Consider the following 16202-nt stretch of genomic DNA (forward strand, 5'->3'; position numbering starts at 1 on the left):
CGAAAAAAATTAAATTCGACTTTTTTTTTGTCTAGTGGTGGGAAATACGAATTTCCCTTTTTGGGAGAATATTTTTTGAATTTAAACTGAAAGAGATGGGTATTTTTCCAAAAAGGTAAGTGGGAATCAAAAAAGTCAACCTTTTAATGACACCCCTTACACCCTTCATAAATGACCCCCCAAAATGGACAATTTGAGAACTCATGAGCATCCATTAGCTTTAATTAGTTATGTAAAAAAGTGATTAAGAGAAATTAGTCAAATTCAACGGTTTTTTTATGGTTTTAAGAAATTTTTTTAAAGATTAAGCTACTCTTAGTGCTTTCTAATACTCTAATGCAAACAATTCAAACAAAAATGACACAATTAAGCTAAAATTAATGATTTTAGTTCTATGTTTAATACTAAAGAGAGCTAACATTCACTAAAAATTATATTATATTGCATTGTTTTTTGATGCAATGGATGCAAACGAAGCCTAATACAAACTATGTGCAAGTCCTAAGAACATGAAAAACCACAATAACAACAACAAAAACAACAAATTAAGCTAAAAATTAAGCAAAAAGCATTCTTTACAAAAATAAAAAAGAGAACTATTCTACACCAAATCTCACACAAATGACCATCAAATCCACATCTTTTTCATGGGAAACCATTAATCAAGGTAATGGGCAATGGGTAATGGGCAATGGGTAATGCGTAGATTAGAGGAAAAACGATGGAAAAAGCCAAGGGATGACTCGCAATGGCGCCAAAAATGTTATGGCTCACCTTAACCCTCCTTGAAGCATATCCAAAAGGAGATTACCTGGTGAACCACAACTGCCGTGAGGATCTTTCCAATGGCCGAGCTCGTAACCCTTGAGGTCTCCAAGCTCTACAACTCCTTGAGAAGCAATTCCACCGCACCTCAGCGTTGTCATACCGCCGCGTTGCACTATGGGTACTCGTCCCTCCTCTCTCACCTCACTTCACTCACACACACTCACTAGCATGCATTAGGGAGAGATATTAGCAAGAAGATTAGCAAGAGCAAGACTCAATTACACAATGGGAGAGAGTATCTTGTATTATGAGAGAAATTCACTTATATACATGGCCATAAGTGTTCATACTCACTTAAATTGTGGCCGACCAGGCACTTTAGACTCATACGAGGCCTAATGCTATTAAAATGACTACTCTCATAATATATTCATGAAGTATATCACTTAGGACTTCATCCTCACTTGCTACCACGCTCTTGAAATGGGAATCACCATAAATACTCTATCATACCATTACAGGCACCCGTCCAAGTTGCAGCTTTGAACACTATTGCTTTATATCTTGAATGTATGACCCTTTGGTGTATCTATCGTGACTCCTTAATGTAAGATAATGGTGGTAGCTCTTGTTAACCCTCGAATTGGGTTAACATCTACGTGCAGCTCCAAGCAAAGTTCAATGAGTAAACACAGCAAGCCCTCGCCTGCATCACCGACCTCCAGCACAGCAGCAACAACTTACTAAAGCCCATGAAGCTGCTCAGCGGGCACATCATGAGCTAACAATCATTGAGAGCTTACACCAAGATGCTCAACATCGAGCCCTGGCTACAAAGGACACCCTTGTCCGAACCCAAAGAGCTTTTCTCAAACAAAGGGAGATTTTGAAAGCTATAGTCCAGACTCTGGAGGAATACCTTGGTGAGGCTGAAGCCGGGCAGCACAACCCCCCTTCCACCCCCTCTGCTCCCCCTTCTAGCACCCTCGATCACAAAGTGGACGCTCTCATATGGACACTGCCATAGAGCTCCCGATCCTCGCACTCCCCCCACAAACACCCTACCAGCTCATCAACCTCCATTTCCGAAGTGTCCAATAAAATTGAACCTTCTCCAACATAACCTCTACCTCAACGAGCCCCTCTCCTGCCACCACAGCTTTACTTACCTCCTCACACCACACTCCCCATCTCGAGCATCACCCTCATCCCTCACTTCTTTTTCCAGGGCCTTCCTTCTTTCCACCACCCTCATGATTTTTATGAGCTCCCCCAACACCCGAATGACAATGTTGGAGGAGATAATGGCCATTTGGCAGTCTTTCACCCCACCACCACGACCCTCTTCTCCCCCACCTCCCCCACCACCACCCAGCTCATATTCCGCCCCTCCCAGTAGCCAACCCCTACCATCTCCACCCCCATCTAGCACATCCACCCTCCCACTCTTCCATGCACAACCATCTTCTCCACCCATCCATTTTCCCACCCCACCTCCATCACCCACTCCCCCATCACCTCCCTTTTTGTCACTTCAGTTGGGAATGCACACATCATTCTGTGATATTCCCTCGACTTCAGCTAAACCCTCCCCAATCTTTGATGCAACCCTCACCATGGGAACCTCGGCATCAACAATCCCTCCACCACGTCTCGCTGACACAACCTTCCACCCCAGAACCTCAAAGAAGGATAGATCCCGTCGTCGCCACCATTGGAGCGTGACGAGGCCCTCTACCCAACCCTCTCAATTGGCATGATCCCCTCGCTCGTACGGAGTTTGAGCAGACCATTGCCATCCTGTTCGGTCAACAACTCCAGGCAGAGCCTATCACCCGCCTCACCGACCGCATGGACATTTATGTCCTACAACCTTACCTCGACACAAAGCACCACCAGTTTGGTGGCACAACCACCCCCTAAGGACACGGAGAGGATACCATCGGCCACCCATCCACTGCTTGCCCCATCACATTCGAACTTACAGGTGAGCAGTTGGCTTGGAGGCGACCCTTCCTCGCCAAGCCGTTCATATGGGATACTTACTGCAATGCGCCTTGCGCACTCTAGATCAGCCTAGATTACCTCCCAATACGCAGACTGTGGGTGTGGAATCTCTTCCACGAGCGAGGAGTAGAAGAAAAACCCCAAGCTCAAATTAAACTTCCCTTGGTTCACTCCCCCATCAGCTCAACAACCCTATATAGAAGAAACCATGGTCCGATGCTTCCACAATTTCATCCCAATATGACCACGTTCCAGACCCAGCCGTGATCACCACAATTCGATTCTTCAACTTGATCATCATGCTAATTGAGTCTTTTCCCGATTGGGACCACTACTTTAAAGGCGCACAGGGTTTGGCCTTCGACATCAACAACAAAGGGCCCCCCTCAAGCAGATCTTCAACTACTACAAACGCATCATGTGGATTACTGCCTGGCACCTCCAGACCTTCGAAGATATGATGGAGACCACATTTTGGACAAGCTACAAGGTCTTCCATAGAGCCCCCCCCGGCTCAAACCGCAGATCCATCTTGCTCCGAGGGGACGGACCTGCATTAGGGAGGGGGTATGTTAACGACTCCGGTTAACATTACCTTTTAAGTGGATACACCCTTTGTAATTTATCCTTTTGTAACCGCGCAATGCACTCATTGTATAAGAGACATGGGTTGACCGAGCCTACAGCTTGTGTAACGCCGGTCATGAGGAATAGTTGTACATAGAGCTAGAGAAACTAGGAAGACTAGTTTTGGGCCCCCAATTATAAATAGTCGGTCGGACATTGTAACTAGGAGCTCTTGTATATAAGTCATTTTATGGAATGTGAAAAAGGACAATCCCATTTGTCTCACTTGAGTTTGCCTTCTCTCTCTCTCTCTCTCTCTCTCTCTCTCTCTCTCTCTCATTTGAGCTTGTGGATGCATGTTATCATGTTGTTTAGCTTGCTTGCATGTTTGATTGTTGGTGTATGTAAGTAGGGATGGTAATGCTCTATTTTCTCCTCTTCTCTACCCTCTCTTTGCTATCTACCATGTCCCTTTTGCATGCTAGTTGCATGAGGTAGAGGTTGAGCTCTCCATGGCTCCCTCCTTGCTCTCTACCTAGCTATTGGGTCTCTTCTTGGGTGACACAAGAAGAGGTGGAGTGATCCCGTAGCGGCTTCACATCGAGGAGGTAACCCTCTTAGGTTTAGCCAAGTGCAACTCTCTGGACTCGATTCTTGCATCCATCTATATCTTCTTCTTTTTCTCTTGTGTGCAAGGCACCATGTTATCCTTAACATAGTGCTATTATTGTAGCAAACTAGGGTACATGGCAAAGGACTACTTTAAAAATAAGAATAACATTAAAAGTGAAAATTTGTAGCAAGGAAACTATGCATCATCTAGTAAACAAGGTGGTGATGACAGAAGTCAGCAATTGTTTGTGATATAACACATGCTTAGTTCCATATAACAAGATATGTGTCAAGAACTAGAGATATATGGTATGTGGATTCTAGCGCCTCTAACCACATGACCAGTCATGATAAGTGGTTTAGAGACATGCAAAAAATGAAAAAAACAAGTTATTTAGTACTTGTTGGCAGATCTGTTGGAAAGATGGTTGAGCAGGGCTTGCAAGTGAGGTTTAATCTTCCAGGCTAGAGGGACCCTCTAGCAAGCAGACAACCAAGCAACACCATAGCCAAAAGGAGCAGTGCATGAGCAAGGACCAAGTGAAACAAGAGAGGGCCAAGTGTCAAAAGCGCCACAAGAGAGGGGTAGGTGTCAAAAGCGCTTGCAATAACCTTAATCAACTTGATTAGTCCTCACGAAGGCCAAGATTAATCACCATAATTTTTTTGCCCCTAGAATAGAGCACACGATGAGACCGACAGAGAATCAGATTGATCCCAACATATCGACATGATAAATAAAGCACCCAACGTATAGTTGATATAAAGAGAGAGAACCAGAGCACAAGATGAAATCCCAACATATCACCTGCAACAATCGAATGCCAGGGAGGTTCAGCACGACGTCCATCTCGAATACAACCTAGAACCGAAAGTCGAGGACAAAACGAGCACAAGGTCCAATGCAAGGTCGAGGAACCCACAACAATTGGAAGGCGAGGTGCACATGGTCAAGGACATTGCCATCACGACATGGGAAGGGGCAAGCAGGTGTTAAAAGTAGCCATTGTGTGCCTTATTATTGAGCAACGCCATCACGACGTGGAGAGCGGAAGGTGTCAAAGTGGCATGTGAAATATCTAAGCACATGATTAGATAAATCACTTAAAAATTTCTTCACTACCTTAATCACCACTCAATCTTAATCACCCTACAACCTCTACTTTTGCTATTAATTATAAAGCACCCAAGCTCTACTTTTGCTATTAATTAATTATAAAACACCCAACGTCTTAAATAGCAAAAGTAGGCCAGCTTAACGAAGGTTCCAACCTTAATACTCCAAAGGTTACAAGCAAACTCCACGTGGCCAACCGTTCTGTGTATGTAAGACCGTAGTTTACCTAAATTTATATTTTAGATAATACATGACGATTTTAAGAAATGTATTCTCTGTACTCCAGCGGTAATTATGTTATACATAATTTTTCTACGTAGTATACGTGAATACAGACCAAACTGCCCAGTAGCACGCATATATATATGGAGGATCTTGTAGGATTTTATTTTGTTTTTCCAAAATCATTGTTTGAGATATACTTTTATCATTTGTATTTAAAACTTGAACTCCTCCCTTGCCAGCATCGTGACCATTCACCCAAATTACATTGTTTTAAAGGTGCACAACCCCCCCCCCCCCCCCCCCCCCCCCCCCCCTCAAACTTCTTGGAAATGATTGATCATCAGAACATATAGATTACAGAAATCCTTTCAAGCACTTTCGAGCCCCTGCCCTCTACTGCACAAAGATGATGACCCAACACAAAGAAAGCCAATAATAACTGAGAGAAACATGGTAACGAAATAGTGCAGTGCTCCATCACTAGATGTGTCCGGATAATTCTGCAGATATGGCTGCCTGGCAAGGTGACCGCTTTGCTTGCTAAAGAACTATAATCGATCTAGCACAAGTGCACAAAGTGAGGAGCATCACCTCGTTTGCCTGCCACAGTTCTATAGACATATAGCTTGTCTACTCGAGGATCCATGGCATCATCATCATGTCTGATGATTTCAACATTCACTGATGGCATGGCTTTGGCAAGCGTTGAAGCACCCTGACCAGTGACCTGGATGAGGACATCCACAATGACCTCATAGACTCGTACTTCTGCATGTCAAAGAGTAGGGCAGGATCTCCAAAAGGGCTGTCTCGAATCTCCAACTTACGAAGCTTGGAGCAGCCTTCGATGATCCTCTGCATGCCTAGATCACTCTCTCCAGCAAATGCCAGGGACAGCATCTCCACTTGCTTGGCATACATGCCAATGTAACGGAACGCTTTGTCGGTGAGCAAGCCTGAGAGGGAAAAACGTCTGAGATTTTTGCAGCATTTGGCGATGGCCCCAAAGCCGTCATCGAGAGGCTCCCTCGTCACATGGTCTGGCATCACTGGGTCTAAGATGCAGAGGCGAAAACAAGTCATCTGGGACGAATTCCTTGCAACAATCTCGAGGCCTGCATTCGTCATTTTCTCACAGAAATACAGGATGGAAGTCAGCTTTGGACAACCAGCAGAAATGGCAACAAGGCCCTCTTCTGACACAAAGGCCTGTGGCAGCCCTTGGCTGTCTGTGGTTGGGAACACTCTCAGCTCTTCAAGCTCTTTGCAACTTGAGGCGACCGCCTGAAGCCCTGCATCTCCGACAGAAGCAAGTACCTAGAATGGAAGCCACACATGTATTATCTTCCAAAAAAAGGAGCCACACATGTGAGCTGCAAGCAGCATGCAAGTGCAACATCATGTAATCACATCCATCATCCTACAAATCATGCACCAGAAAGAATTAAGGTTAAGAATCACAAACCCAAAGCCGCTGTAATCTTTTGCAGTTGCTGATGAGCTTTATCATCTCCGTACTTCGAATGGAGCTCGCATAGCTCAAATTGAGGTAAGAAAGATTTTTACACACCGGGTAGAGAGATGGCAGACATATAGAGGCCACTTCCCAGAAGCCAGAAAGGCTCCTCAGCCCCTTACAATTTAGAAGGGCTTTCTCAAATGATCTCATGCATAGGGCTTCTCTGGCAAAAAAGGATCCTATACCAAGATCCGTGAGCTGTGGTGCCTTCTGTAAGAGGCGTTCCACCTGTTCAAACGACACTGTGTTGTTTAACTTGAGGCTCTTGAGAGAGGGGCATCTCGCAACAAGCCTCTCAAGGGCTTCAGAATCCACTTCACTAGAGGTACATGAAAAATTAAGAGAAACTAGAGATGCGAAGGAATCGGGAAAACAGCTGAGCCAGTATCCTCCAGTCTCATCAACTTCACATTCCTGCAGCTCTAGAACTTGCAAGTGCCTGCAATCACTACAATGCATTAGTGGGTGCATAACATCTTTGTTTATTGAGGAGCAAATCATTGCTTAGAAAATCCAAAATATCATACACATTTGCATGTCCCTTGTTAACCCATGCATGTTTCTCCCGACCAACACCCTGCAATCAGGAACGCGAGGAAAAACAGGTGAATTCTCAACCACAACTTTGAGAGCTCCCTTGGCCAGATCTAGCTACCATGAATAGGAGGATCCTTTCCCTTTGAAACCTACTCTTTGGAAGGATCAACATGGTTTTTATTATCCACCAAAACATACGTACAATACATACAGTCAATATAAGGTACATTCACAGTATGTCGCCCCATATCCAAAACATGTGTATAGATATTGCATAAGCACTGCATGGAAAAGCATTTGGGATAGAGGGATAAGGCACAGGGGCTGCCTAATAAGCTATAGGACGAACAGGACTTTTACAGAGGCTTGTGCATTTTGTATGGCATGCCGAACACCCCATACGATACGATGCACGCAAGGTACGTGAATGCATTGCAGGCCTAGATATGACTCTTCATACGAGTATAGAATGCAACTACGGCTCTTTTGCTGAGTAACTTCGCTATTTCTCACAAGGCATATCAGGGTCATATCAAACGATCTATGGAGGCCCTCAAAGCAAGAATCTCTAGGCATATGCCAAGCAAGTAGGATAAAGGGGATCTGATGTAATACTGCGTTCTAACCAAATGGTGTGTCTTAGTTTTGGATGATTGTGGTTGTTGATTGTGTATGCTCTTGCAACTCAAACCAAGTTGAAGCATCAAAAGCTAACAAAAAGAGCCCCCTCTACAATGATAGAAACATTGCACCCACGAATGGTTGTCCCATCAAATGCAATGCATATTACAATGCGCACACTTGCGCCTAACAAGGAAAGCAACCAGAACTCTAGTTAAGATTCTCACAGAAAACGAACAGAATTCTAGTTAAAACCGCCATCTGTTCTCATAGGTCGTATTTGACTCTCTCTTAAATTCCAAAGGAGACCAAGCGATTGGGCAAAACCCCTTTCGGCAAGAGACTAAAACTGCTGTTGATCGGGCAAAACTAGAACACACAATGGCATGGATGAAAAAACGAGCCCAAAGAATACTAGCACACAGAAAGGCACGGAGCTTACGAATGGATTTGAAAGAAGGTGTGTTGTATCCCTCAGTACTTCCCTAACACCAAACAACCCATTGCTATGGTGCCAGAACGACTGAAAAAACCCTCACTAGGACCAATCAAGAAGATGGTTTATGGCAGGCCGTAGAGATAAGCGACAGATCGGGATGAATGTGTCATGGCTTGGAGGGTGCAGAGAGATGGACATACATCCTAATCACCTGGCCACAAGTAATCGTCTTTGGTATCTCATATTGGCCCTTACCTGTGATTATAGCATGTCAGAATATAACATTAGGAAATTTGGATTGTTGGACAATTTTGGTTTTTCTTCTTCATTCCTAGGCTCTATGCAGAATAGCACAAGCTCAATGTGGAATCGAAAGCCAGCTAAAATAGGGCATAATCAATAGCCATGGACATCTTGGAAGACAAACAAATGAATATAAGTGCAAACATGGAGAAAATTACCTGCAATTGGCAACAATGGGGGCCAAGCCGCTTGTGCTGAAGCCCTCGCAGCTTGTGAGTACCAGGGTTCGGAAGTTGGGGAAGGCGCCAGCGAGCAGAGCAAGGCAGTCATCCGAGATGGCCATTCGTTTGAGCCTGAGCTCTTCAAACCAAGGGTAGGCATGTGCCAAGGCTGCGATCCAAGGGTCTGCAAAGGCCCCCCAACCGGAGGGTACAAGGCCAAAGTCGGAGAATCTTGGCTTGCCCTTAAGAGTGAGAGACTTGAGGTTCTTGAACCTGTGCGTGACCACACTTGGCGACACAGAGTAGCAGTTGCCTATGAAGACACATTGCCGCGTCAGAGCTTCCTCTCTATACCACGCTTTGCAAACCAAAGAGACAGCATTCCTGTCCTTGTGAGATGTCACAAATGCCAGGACATGCTCTAACACTTCCTCTGGGAAGCAAGCCATTGATTTCCTCATCTAAGCAAAAAAACACTGGTTTCCCTTCAAAGAGATAAACTAGAGCAAAAATGGGAAGAATTCTCCCTCCTCTTGCACTTCTTGAGAAGCTAAGCCTGCCTGTCTTGCTTCCTGATGAGACACTCCAGCCCTGCTTTTGAGATGAATCTTCACCATGGTGTTACCTCAGTGGCAAGGGTGGGTGACTATGGGCTGGGGTGGGGTGAGATTTCCAGCAAAGATCTGCAAAAGCAGAGGGGATTTTAATTGATTGCAGCACGCAAGAAATCTCTGGGGGACGGAGAAAACGACAAAAGCACAAGAAACAGTGTTCCAGTCGAGGCTACCGAGGTCTCCAGGCGGAGCGTGGCCCTCCTTACAAACAGCGGAGAAGCTACTGCTGCTGTTGCTGCTGTAGGTAGTGTGTGGGGCGGTTTGACGAGAGAGAAAGAGAAACCAGGCTTCATGAAAGCTTGTCACATCATACGGTCACACGAGTCACGAGGAGTGACACAGACGTCTCACCCAGGACGGCCGTAGGCCCGTAGCAAGGCGAGGGGCCATTGATGGAGAGCAGTAGAGGGGGAGTCATACGTACAGAGTATTCTGTCCCTTTGCTACTGAAGCTCTTGATCTACTACATGTAGCATTGATGTGCTAGGCCATGGAGATGACCTGAACAACGATTACAGTAGTGGAATTACACGAGACCGAGAGAGAGAGAGAGAGAGAGAGAGAGAGAGAGAGAGAAGAAATTTGCGTCAACAAGTGAAATGATGGCGAAGGAATACCCCGCCTCATCATGGGCGCATTTAGGGTTCGTGATAGGATCTCAGCCGGGTGAAAGCTCAACTTAGCGGCTCATGATTCAGGGTGATGACGATGATGATGATGGACAGTGGGTGCCCAGCGCCCATCGCTCCAACACAAAAACCCAAAGCCTCTCAACAGGTTCCTCAGAACTTGATGCAGAGAGAGAGAGAGTTGGAATGGAGGAAATGGTGAAGAAAAGGTACACAAAGAGCTGTTTTGTGAAGTGCGCATATGTGTGTGTGTGTGTGTGTTGGGGTTGTGGGCGGGTGGGCGCTAGTTGAGTGTGAGCTGTGTGAGATTTTTTGATTGAGAAAGAGAGGAGGCCCCGGCGGCGGAGAAAGGGGCAGCGGCGGGCAGACGGGGGTAGGGTACCCAAATGCAATGATTTAAAATATGCGAAGCGTCGGGAGGGGCTGTACAGTGCAGTGGCGTGCGCCTTGTCAGCACTGCAGTCTCCACGTCGCGCATTTCAAGTAATCAGATGATCGGTCAAGCCTTGACCTGACGTCTATTGCCGTTAACTTTAACGGGGGTACCGTAGTACACTGTACTGTTAGCGAGTGGGTGCGTTTAATTTTAGCTGTTTGATGCATGCACATAGCGTGTCAAGTTTTGAATTCTCACCATGGGAAGTTGGTTTGCCAATTTGGCCACTCTCAGCTGTCACCTCCCAACATCCCAAGTGAGCGCTTGCGGAGCCTTCCATTTGAACTGTGAAGTATTTTATATCATTGGATAAGACTCGTGGATTAGACTTCCAGACCACATGGGGGCTCTCAACCTTGGGCCCACACTCCAGGTGGGTTCACACATTAGCTCGGGGGAGGGGGGGGATCATGGCCCGTAGGTCTACAAATTCCCAAGGGGTCACTGGTATATGGACCGGGTGATGCTCAATGACACTACCAAGCATTGCTTTGGTATTTCCCAACTTATGGTAAGTGTAACCATTCAAGTGACCGAGATGATTGTTGAGCTCTTCTTGCTAACAAACTAGCGTACACATCAGACTACTGGGCATTGCTTGGTAATGCTAGGAGATCTCCCAACTTATGGTAAGTAGCGATCGAGATCATCGTTGAGCTCTCCTACTAACATACATTGAGCCTATAAGCAAGAGATCATAGGCTTAAGTCAAATTCATTCACTTCGATTTCGTCGTATGAATCATATGTGGTCCATTTGCATGATGGCATGACATTTACGAGACTTAGTGCTCACGTAACCTGGTTTGCAGTGTAATTTTCCTAGCTGAAATTTGAAATCTCGGTTCGAATTCGACCTTCCCTTTAATTTTAAGGGTTGAAATTTGTACATTTTAGTTATACATCCTGGCATTTGTATGATTTCTAGTGATTTTCAAGTTAAATCCCAATTAAGCCTAAGCATTACCTTTACTTTTTCAGGGTTTAAAAAACCCTTTTTTCATGCACTGTCAAGACTCTCTCTCTCTCTCTCTCTCTCTCTCTCTCTCTCTCTCTCTCTCTCTCTCTCTCTCTCAAACAATATACACACACAATTAAGTACACCATCCTCATAGAGTCCAACTAACACAAATTATTTCATCATTTCTTCCATTCTAGAACTTCATGACTTAGTCCTCTCTCGACCTCCTTTTCGAGTTTTGCTTCTTTTTTCCAATTTTACTTTGAAGAAAGTCATGATTCCCTTAGAATGAGAAGCCATCCCTTAACATTGCCACTACGAGGTGAGCCATCCTACTTCACATCATGGAAATGTTGATGCAATCTTTGCACCTTGGTTTAAAAAGGCATGTAAAGATGGATTTCACGCAAGAGGTGAATGCTAATAGGCTACTTATAGACGGCAAGATGGTACCCCCCTTATGGTACTCAGTATGTGGGTGTGAATAACTTTTTTCAAGAAAGGTCTTGTAGGTAATGAAAACGTGCTTAAGGACAAAACTAGGATTTTTGATGAATAGTAACAACCCTTTCGGTGATAAGGACCATTCAAATTAAGGTTTCCAAAGGCAAAGTTTTTATTGTGGCCATGCAATGCCTGGAGTATTTCTCAAGGATCCATCTAAATGGGGATGAGTTTTAAGTTGCTTACTTGTTTATTCATACTTGAAGATGGGACATAGCATTGAATCGATCACATACTAAGAGGTTATACTCTAATTTTCTTTCATTTATGGAAATTCCATATGTAATTCACCCTACATGATCACCTTTTTTCTCTTAGCTAAGAGAGAAACTCTTATTCTATTGTGCCATGTAGTATCGGAAGCATTAGATATATGAATATAGTCAATTGTTATGATTCCTTGTGACATGCCTAAGGGCATGTAGGGTAAAGTAAAAATATCATGCCATATGCGAACATGCGCGCGCGTGCGCGCACACACACACACACACATATATATATATATATATGTGTGCATGTAGGGTAAAGTAAAAATATCATGCCATATGCGAACATGCGCGCGTGCGCGCGCACACACACACACACACACACACATATATATATGTGTGTGTGTGTGTGTGCGCGCGCGCGCGCGCACGCGCGCATGTATATATGTGTGTGTGTGTGCGCGCGCGCGCGCGCGCATGTTCGCATATGGCATATATATATATGTGTATGTGTGTGTGTGTGCGCGCGCGCGCGCGCGCATGTTCGCATATGGCATGTTCGCATATCGCATATAGAGAGAGAGAGAGAGAGAGAGAGAGAGAGAGAGAGAGAGAGAGAGAGAGAGAGAGAGAGAGAGAGAGCTTGAAATACCACCACACCTATCTAAAAAAACCTTAATAAATAGCAATTCAAGCCAAGTGCATCCCTCGTAGCTTTATTTATCCTCCATGTGGCTAAGATGCCCCATCCACCACACACAAAGATAAAAAAATCACCTACTCTCTCTCTCTCTCTCTCTCTCTCTCTCTCTCTCTCTCTCTCTCATATTTCCTAAGTAGCAAATTCGTCAATCTCAAAGCAACAAGATGTTGATGGTTTCTCCTTTACAACAACTTGTCACCCAACGCTTATCATTTGCATGCTCAAGTTACATGTTAAAAGATAAAATCTTATCTCTAAGGTTAGCACCTTTCTCTCTTCAGAGTGAGTTTGCATGGCTAATGTGCAAAAATGGTTCTATACGTAGCACAATACCAAAGAAGCTCCCTTGTGGGAGAACCATACAATCACCTAAACAACCCACAACTACCTATCAAATGATTGGGCTAGTTAAGAGCAAGATTAAACCATCTAGCTACAAGTAGAATGCGCCTCACTCAAAGGACAACTTCATGCACTTGAAGGTCGTGAGAAGATCATCTCAAAGCTCTAGAGACTAAATCATGCCCAAAGTTTGGGACTCAACATACTAATGAAACCGTCACCAAGGTTAAGGACTATCCACAAAATAAACTTAGGCACATCAAGTTAGAGGTCATAGTGGAAATCTAGGAAAATCACTTGAGGGAATCACTAGCCCTAGGTTGCCTAAAGGAGGATTTCAAGGATGCACCTTGGAGAGGGTGAGGGTGACTGGTTTCCATGTGCATGAATGGCACATGAATCCTCTACCGGCCAAGGTGGCCAGAAAGAGATTCTGGCGTTTGTGGATTTTTGGAGTGTCGTCCTATCATGTGTCTTCAATGGGACCCGAGGGAGTGGGCATGGCATGATCCCTATGATAGTGAGGAGGCTCTCGATACTTTTTCTCTGCTTACACTACCTGGTTAGCCCGCAGAAGAAAAATGCTAGAGAACCACTTGTGAGGTCATGAGTAGTAGGGTTTTCATTTCCTTTTGTTGTTTCATTTTTAATGCTACAAATTAAGCTCAAGACCTCCATGGTCGTCATGTTTGTACATGGACGCATTGGCCATTTTTTGTTCCCTAGTATACAATTTAATAAAGCACTCTCTCTCTCTCTCTCTCTCTCTCTCTCTCTCTCTCTCTCTCTCTCTCTCTCTCTCTCTCTCTCTCTCTCTCTCACACACACACACACACACACACACACACACACAGAGCCACCCACCACACCCACAAATTCCTGTAAACAAAAAAAAGGAGTGAGCCATGTTTATTTCCATACATAGCACGTTTGATCTGCGTAGTATTTAAAAAGTTGGTAATCTTCTAAAAAGGTTTAAAATTCTTGTATACTTGCATTTCTACTTCTTCATATTAGTGGTCACACCACCTCTAATGATCGTTCACTCTGATTTTCCAAAACATTTCTTCTCCTTTCTCAAAAGCACATACTTAAACTATTGTATTGTTGCCTTGTTAGCTTTTAATTTTCCTCATTTTGATCGTACAAATCCCAACTCACCCACGAACAATTCCATCTTTTTGTTAGTTTAAAATCTTGGTGCTTACAAACACTTCCATTTAAAATCTTGGTGCTTACAAACACTTCCATTTAAAATCTTGGTGCTTACAAACACTTCCATTTAAAAACCCAAAAGGATCACAAAATCCCATGGGCATCTCCAGCCCACACTTCTAACATGTAATGTACTTACTTTCCCCTGGTAATCAATACTTTATTGGCATGAAAGAAATATATATGTATATTAAAATATTTTGTGTTAGTTAAATATACATATCATCCAAAAAGGAAACTTTGAAAATAAAACTTCACCTACTTTGACTCATGACCCATTTTTCGATGACTTAGCAAGTATCACCCATCTAAGCATTCAAAGGAGACTGTAAGAAAGCTTGCTCAAACCATGTTTGTTTTTTTAGTTTTTTCAATCCAAGAATTTAAATAATAGTTATGTGGGTACACTTAACCCAACGGGAAGAAGGTTATAATTTTTGAATTTCATATTTATCAACATGGCTTTATAATATTGATATATAGTAAAAACAACACCAAGAGTCTATTATGTATTATAATAGATAACTGGTTTGCACAAATGTTGGACTCTAATGCCGAACCAAAATTTTGTCTACTACATTATATTGAAAAGATACTCTTAATAATTTACACTTTAAAAATACCACAAGCATCAAAGTGAAGATTAATTATTTTTATGCATATATTTCTCCCAACCCACAGATAAAGATTTTGAAAGGCTACAAGTTTTTAATAAAAACAACATGTAAACCATTAGATTATGTTTCGAGAACATGTTGTCACATTAGCACTTTGATTATTTATATGGCCATTAGGGAGAATTAAACTTTCAAACACCTCCTTTATAAACCTACATGCATTATTTCTCAAACAATAGCATTGGATCAAGCAAGTTGCAGTATACAAAGCCTACTTTTCCAAACTACCCTCGTGCATCCCACCAAGGCAGGAGGCTCTTCCATGATGCTAGCTTATTTTTTAATATTTGATTGTCATTATCCATTATTGGCATTTAAAAATGGGACCTTTTCTAATCTTTTAAAAGCTCATTAGCGGGTTCTTGTTCATATCAAATAAGTTAATATTCATCAAACTAAGGAATAACATATCAAACAAATCAAGTGAACAAATGTATTTATCAAAGCATAAATGTATTCTCATAAATTGCTAGTTGTCTTGTTTTCATAGTACTTGTATAATCAAAAAAAGTTATGAATCCTTATGTATTACTTCTTGATTTACTCAAGAGTCCTCCATCAAAACATTAATAACTCAAGGACATGACCTTAAATTATTTACGATTCTTCCACCAAGAGCACTATTCATATAAGTATGATAGAGTTTGGTTTTAATGACCACTAACATGCATGATCCCCTTGTCTTACAATCTTTTCTTTATATGTGCATGTTCTAATGGGTATTGATAGGTTGTGCTAAAGAGGATAAATTCTCACATTGGGAAAATTTCTATCCAAGAACATCCATAAATTATATTTTAGCTCTAGTGGGTATTCTTACGTTATGATACTTGATATTTGATGGCCGAAATTTGTGAGCGTGAACATTGTAAATGATAAACACTGATGTGAGTCTATCTTGTTAATACTAGACCTACATGTAATTAAACATTGTAAATGACCAACATTGATGTGTAATCTATCTTCTTAACACTAGTACGAGCCACAAAAGTGGCTTAAGGCTTGATTATAAATATTGAAGAAATGAAAAGGTAAATCAA

At 43.0% G+C, this 16202-nt stretch overlaps 1 pseudogene across 1 annotated transcript; it reads right to left on the reverse strand.

The window, feature by feature from the left end:
- Nucleotides 1-5616: 5616 nt before the first annotated feature.
- On the reverse strand, nt 5617-10414 carry LOC147642487 (protein AUXIN SIGNALING F-BOX 2-like; annotated as a pseudogene). Its single transcript, XR_015267176.1, has 3 exons — nt 8874-10414; nt 6762-7254; nt 5617-6613 (listed from the first exon to the last, which is right to left on the reverse strand). The product of XR_015267176.1 is annotated as a protein AUXIN SIGNALING F-BOX 2-like (transcript).
- Between the last annotated feature and the right edge of the window lie 5788 nt (nt 10415-16202).

Source organism: Cibotium barometz, chromosome 1, assembly GCF_041138505.1.
Source record: "Cibotium barometz isolate CiBa-2024 chromosome 1, ASM4113850v1, whole genome shotgun sequence".
Lineage (NCBI taxonomy): Eukaryota > Viridiplantae > Streptophyta > Polypodiopsida > Cyatheales > Cibotiaceae > Cibotium > Cibotium barometz.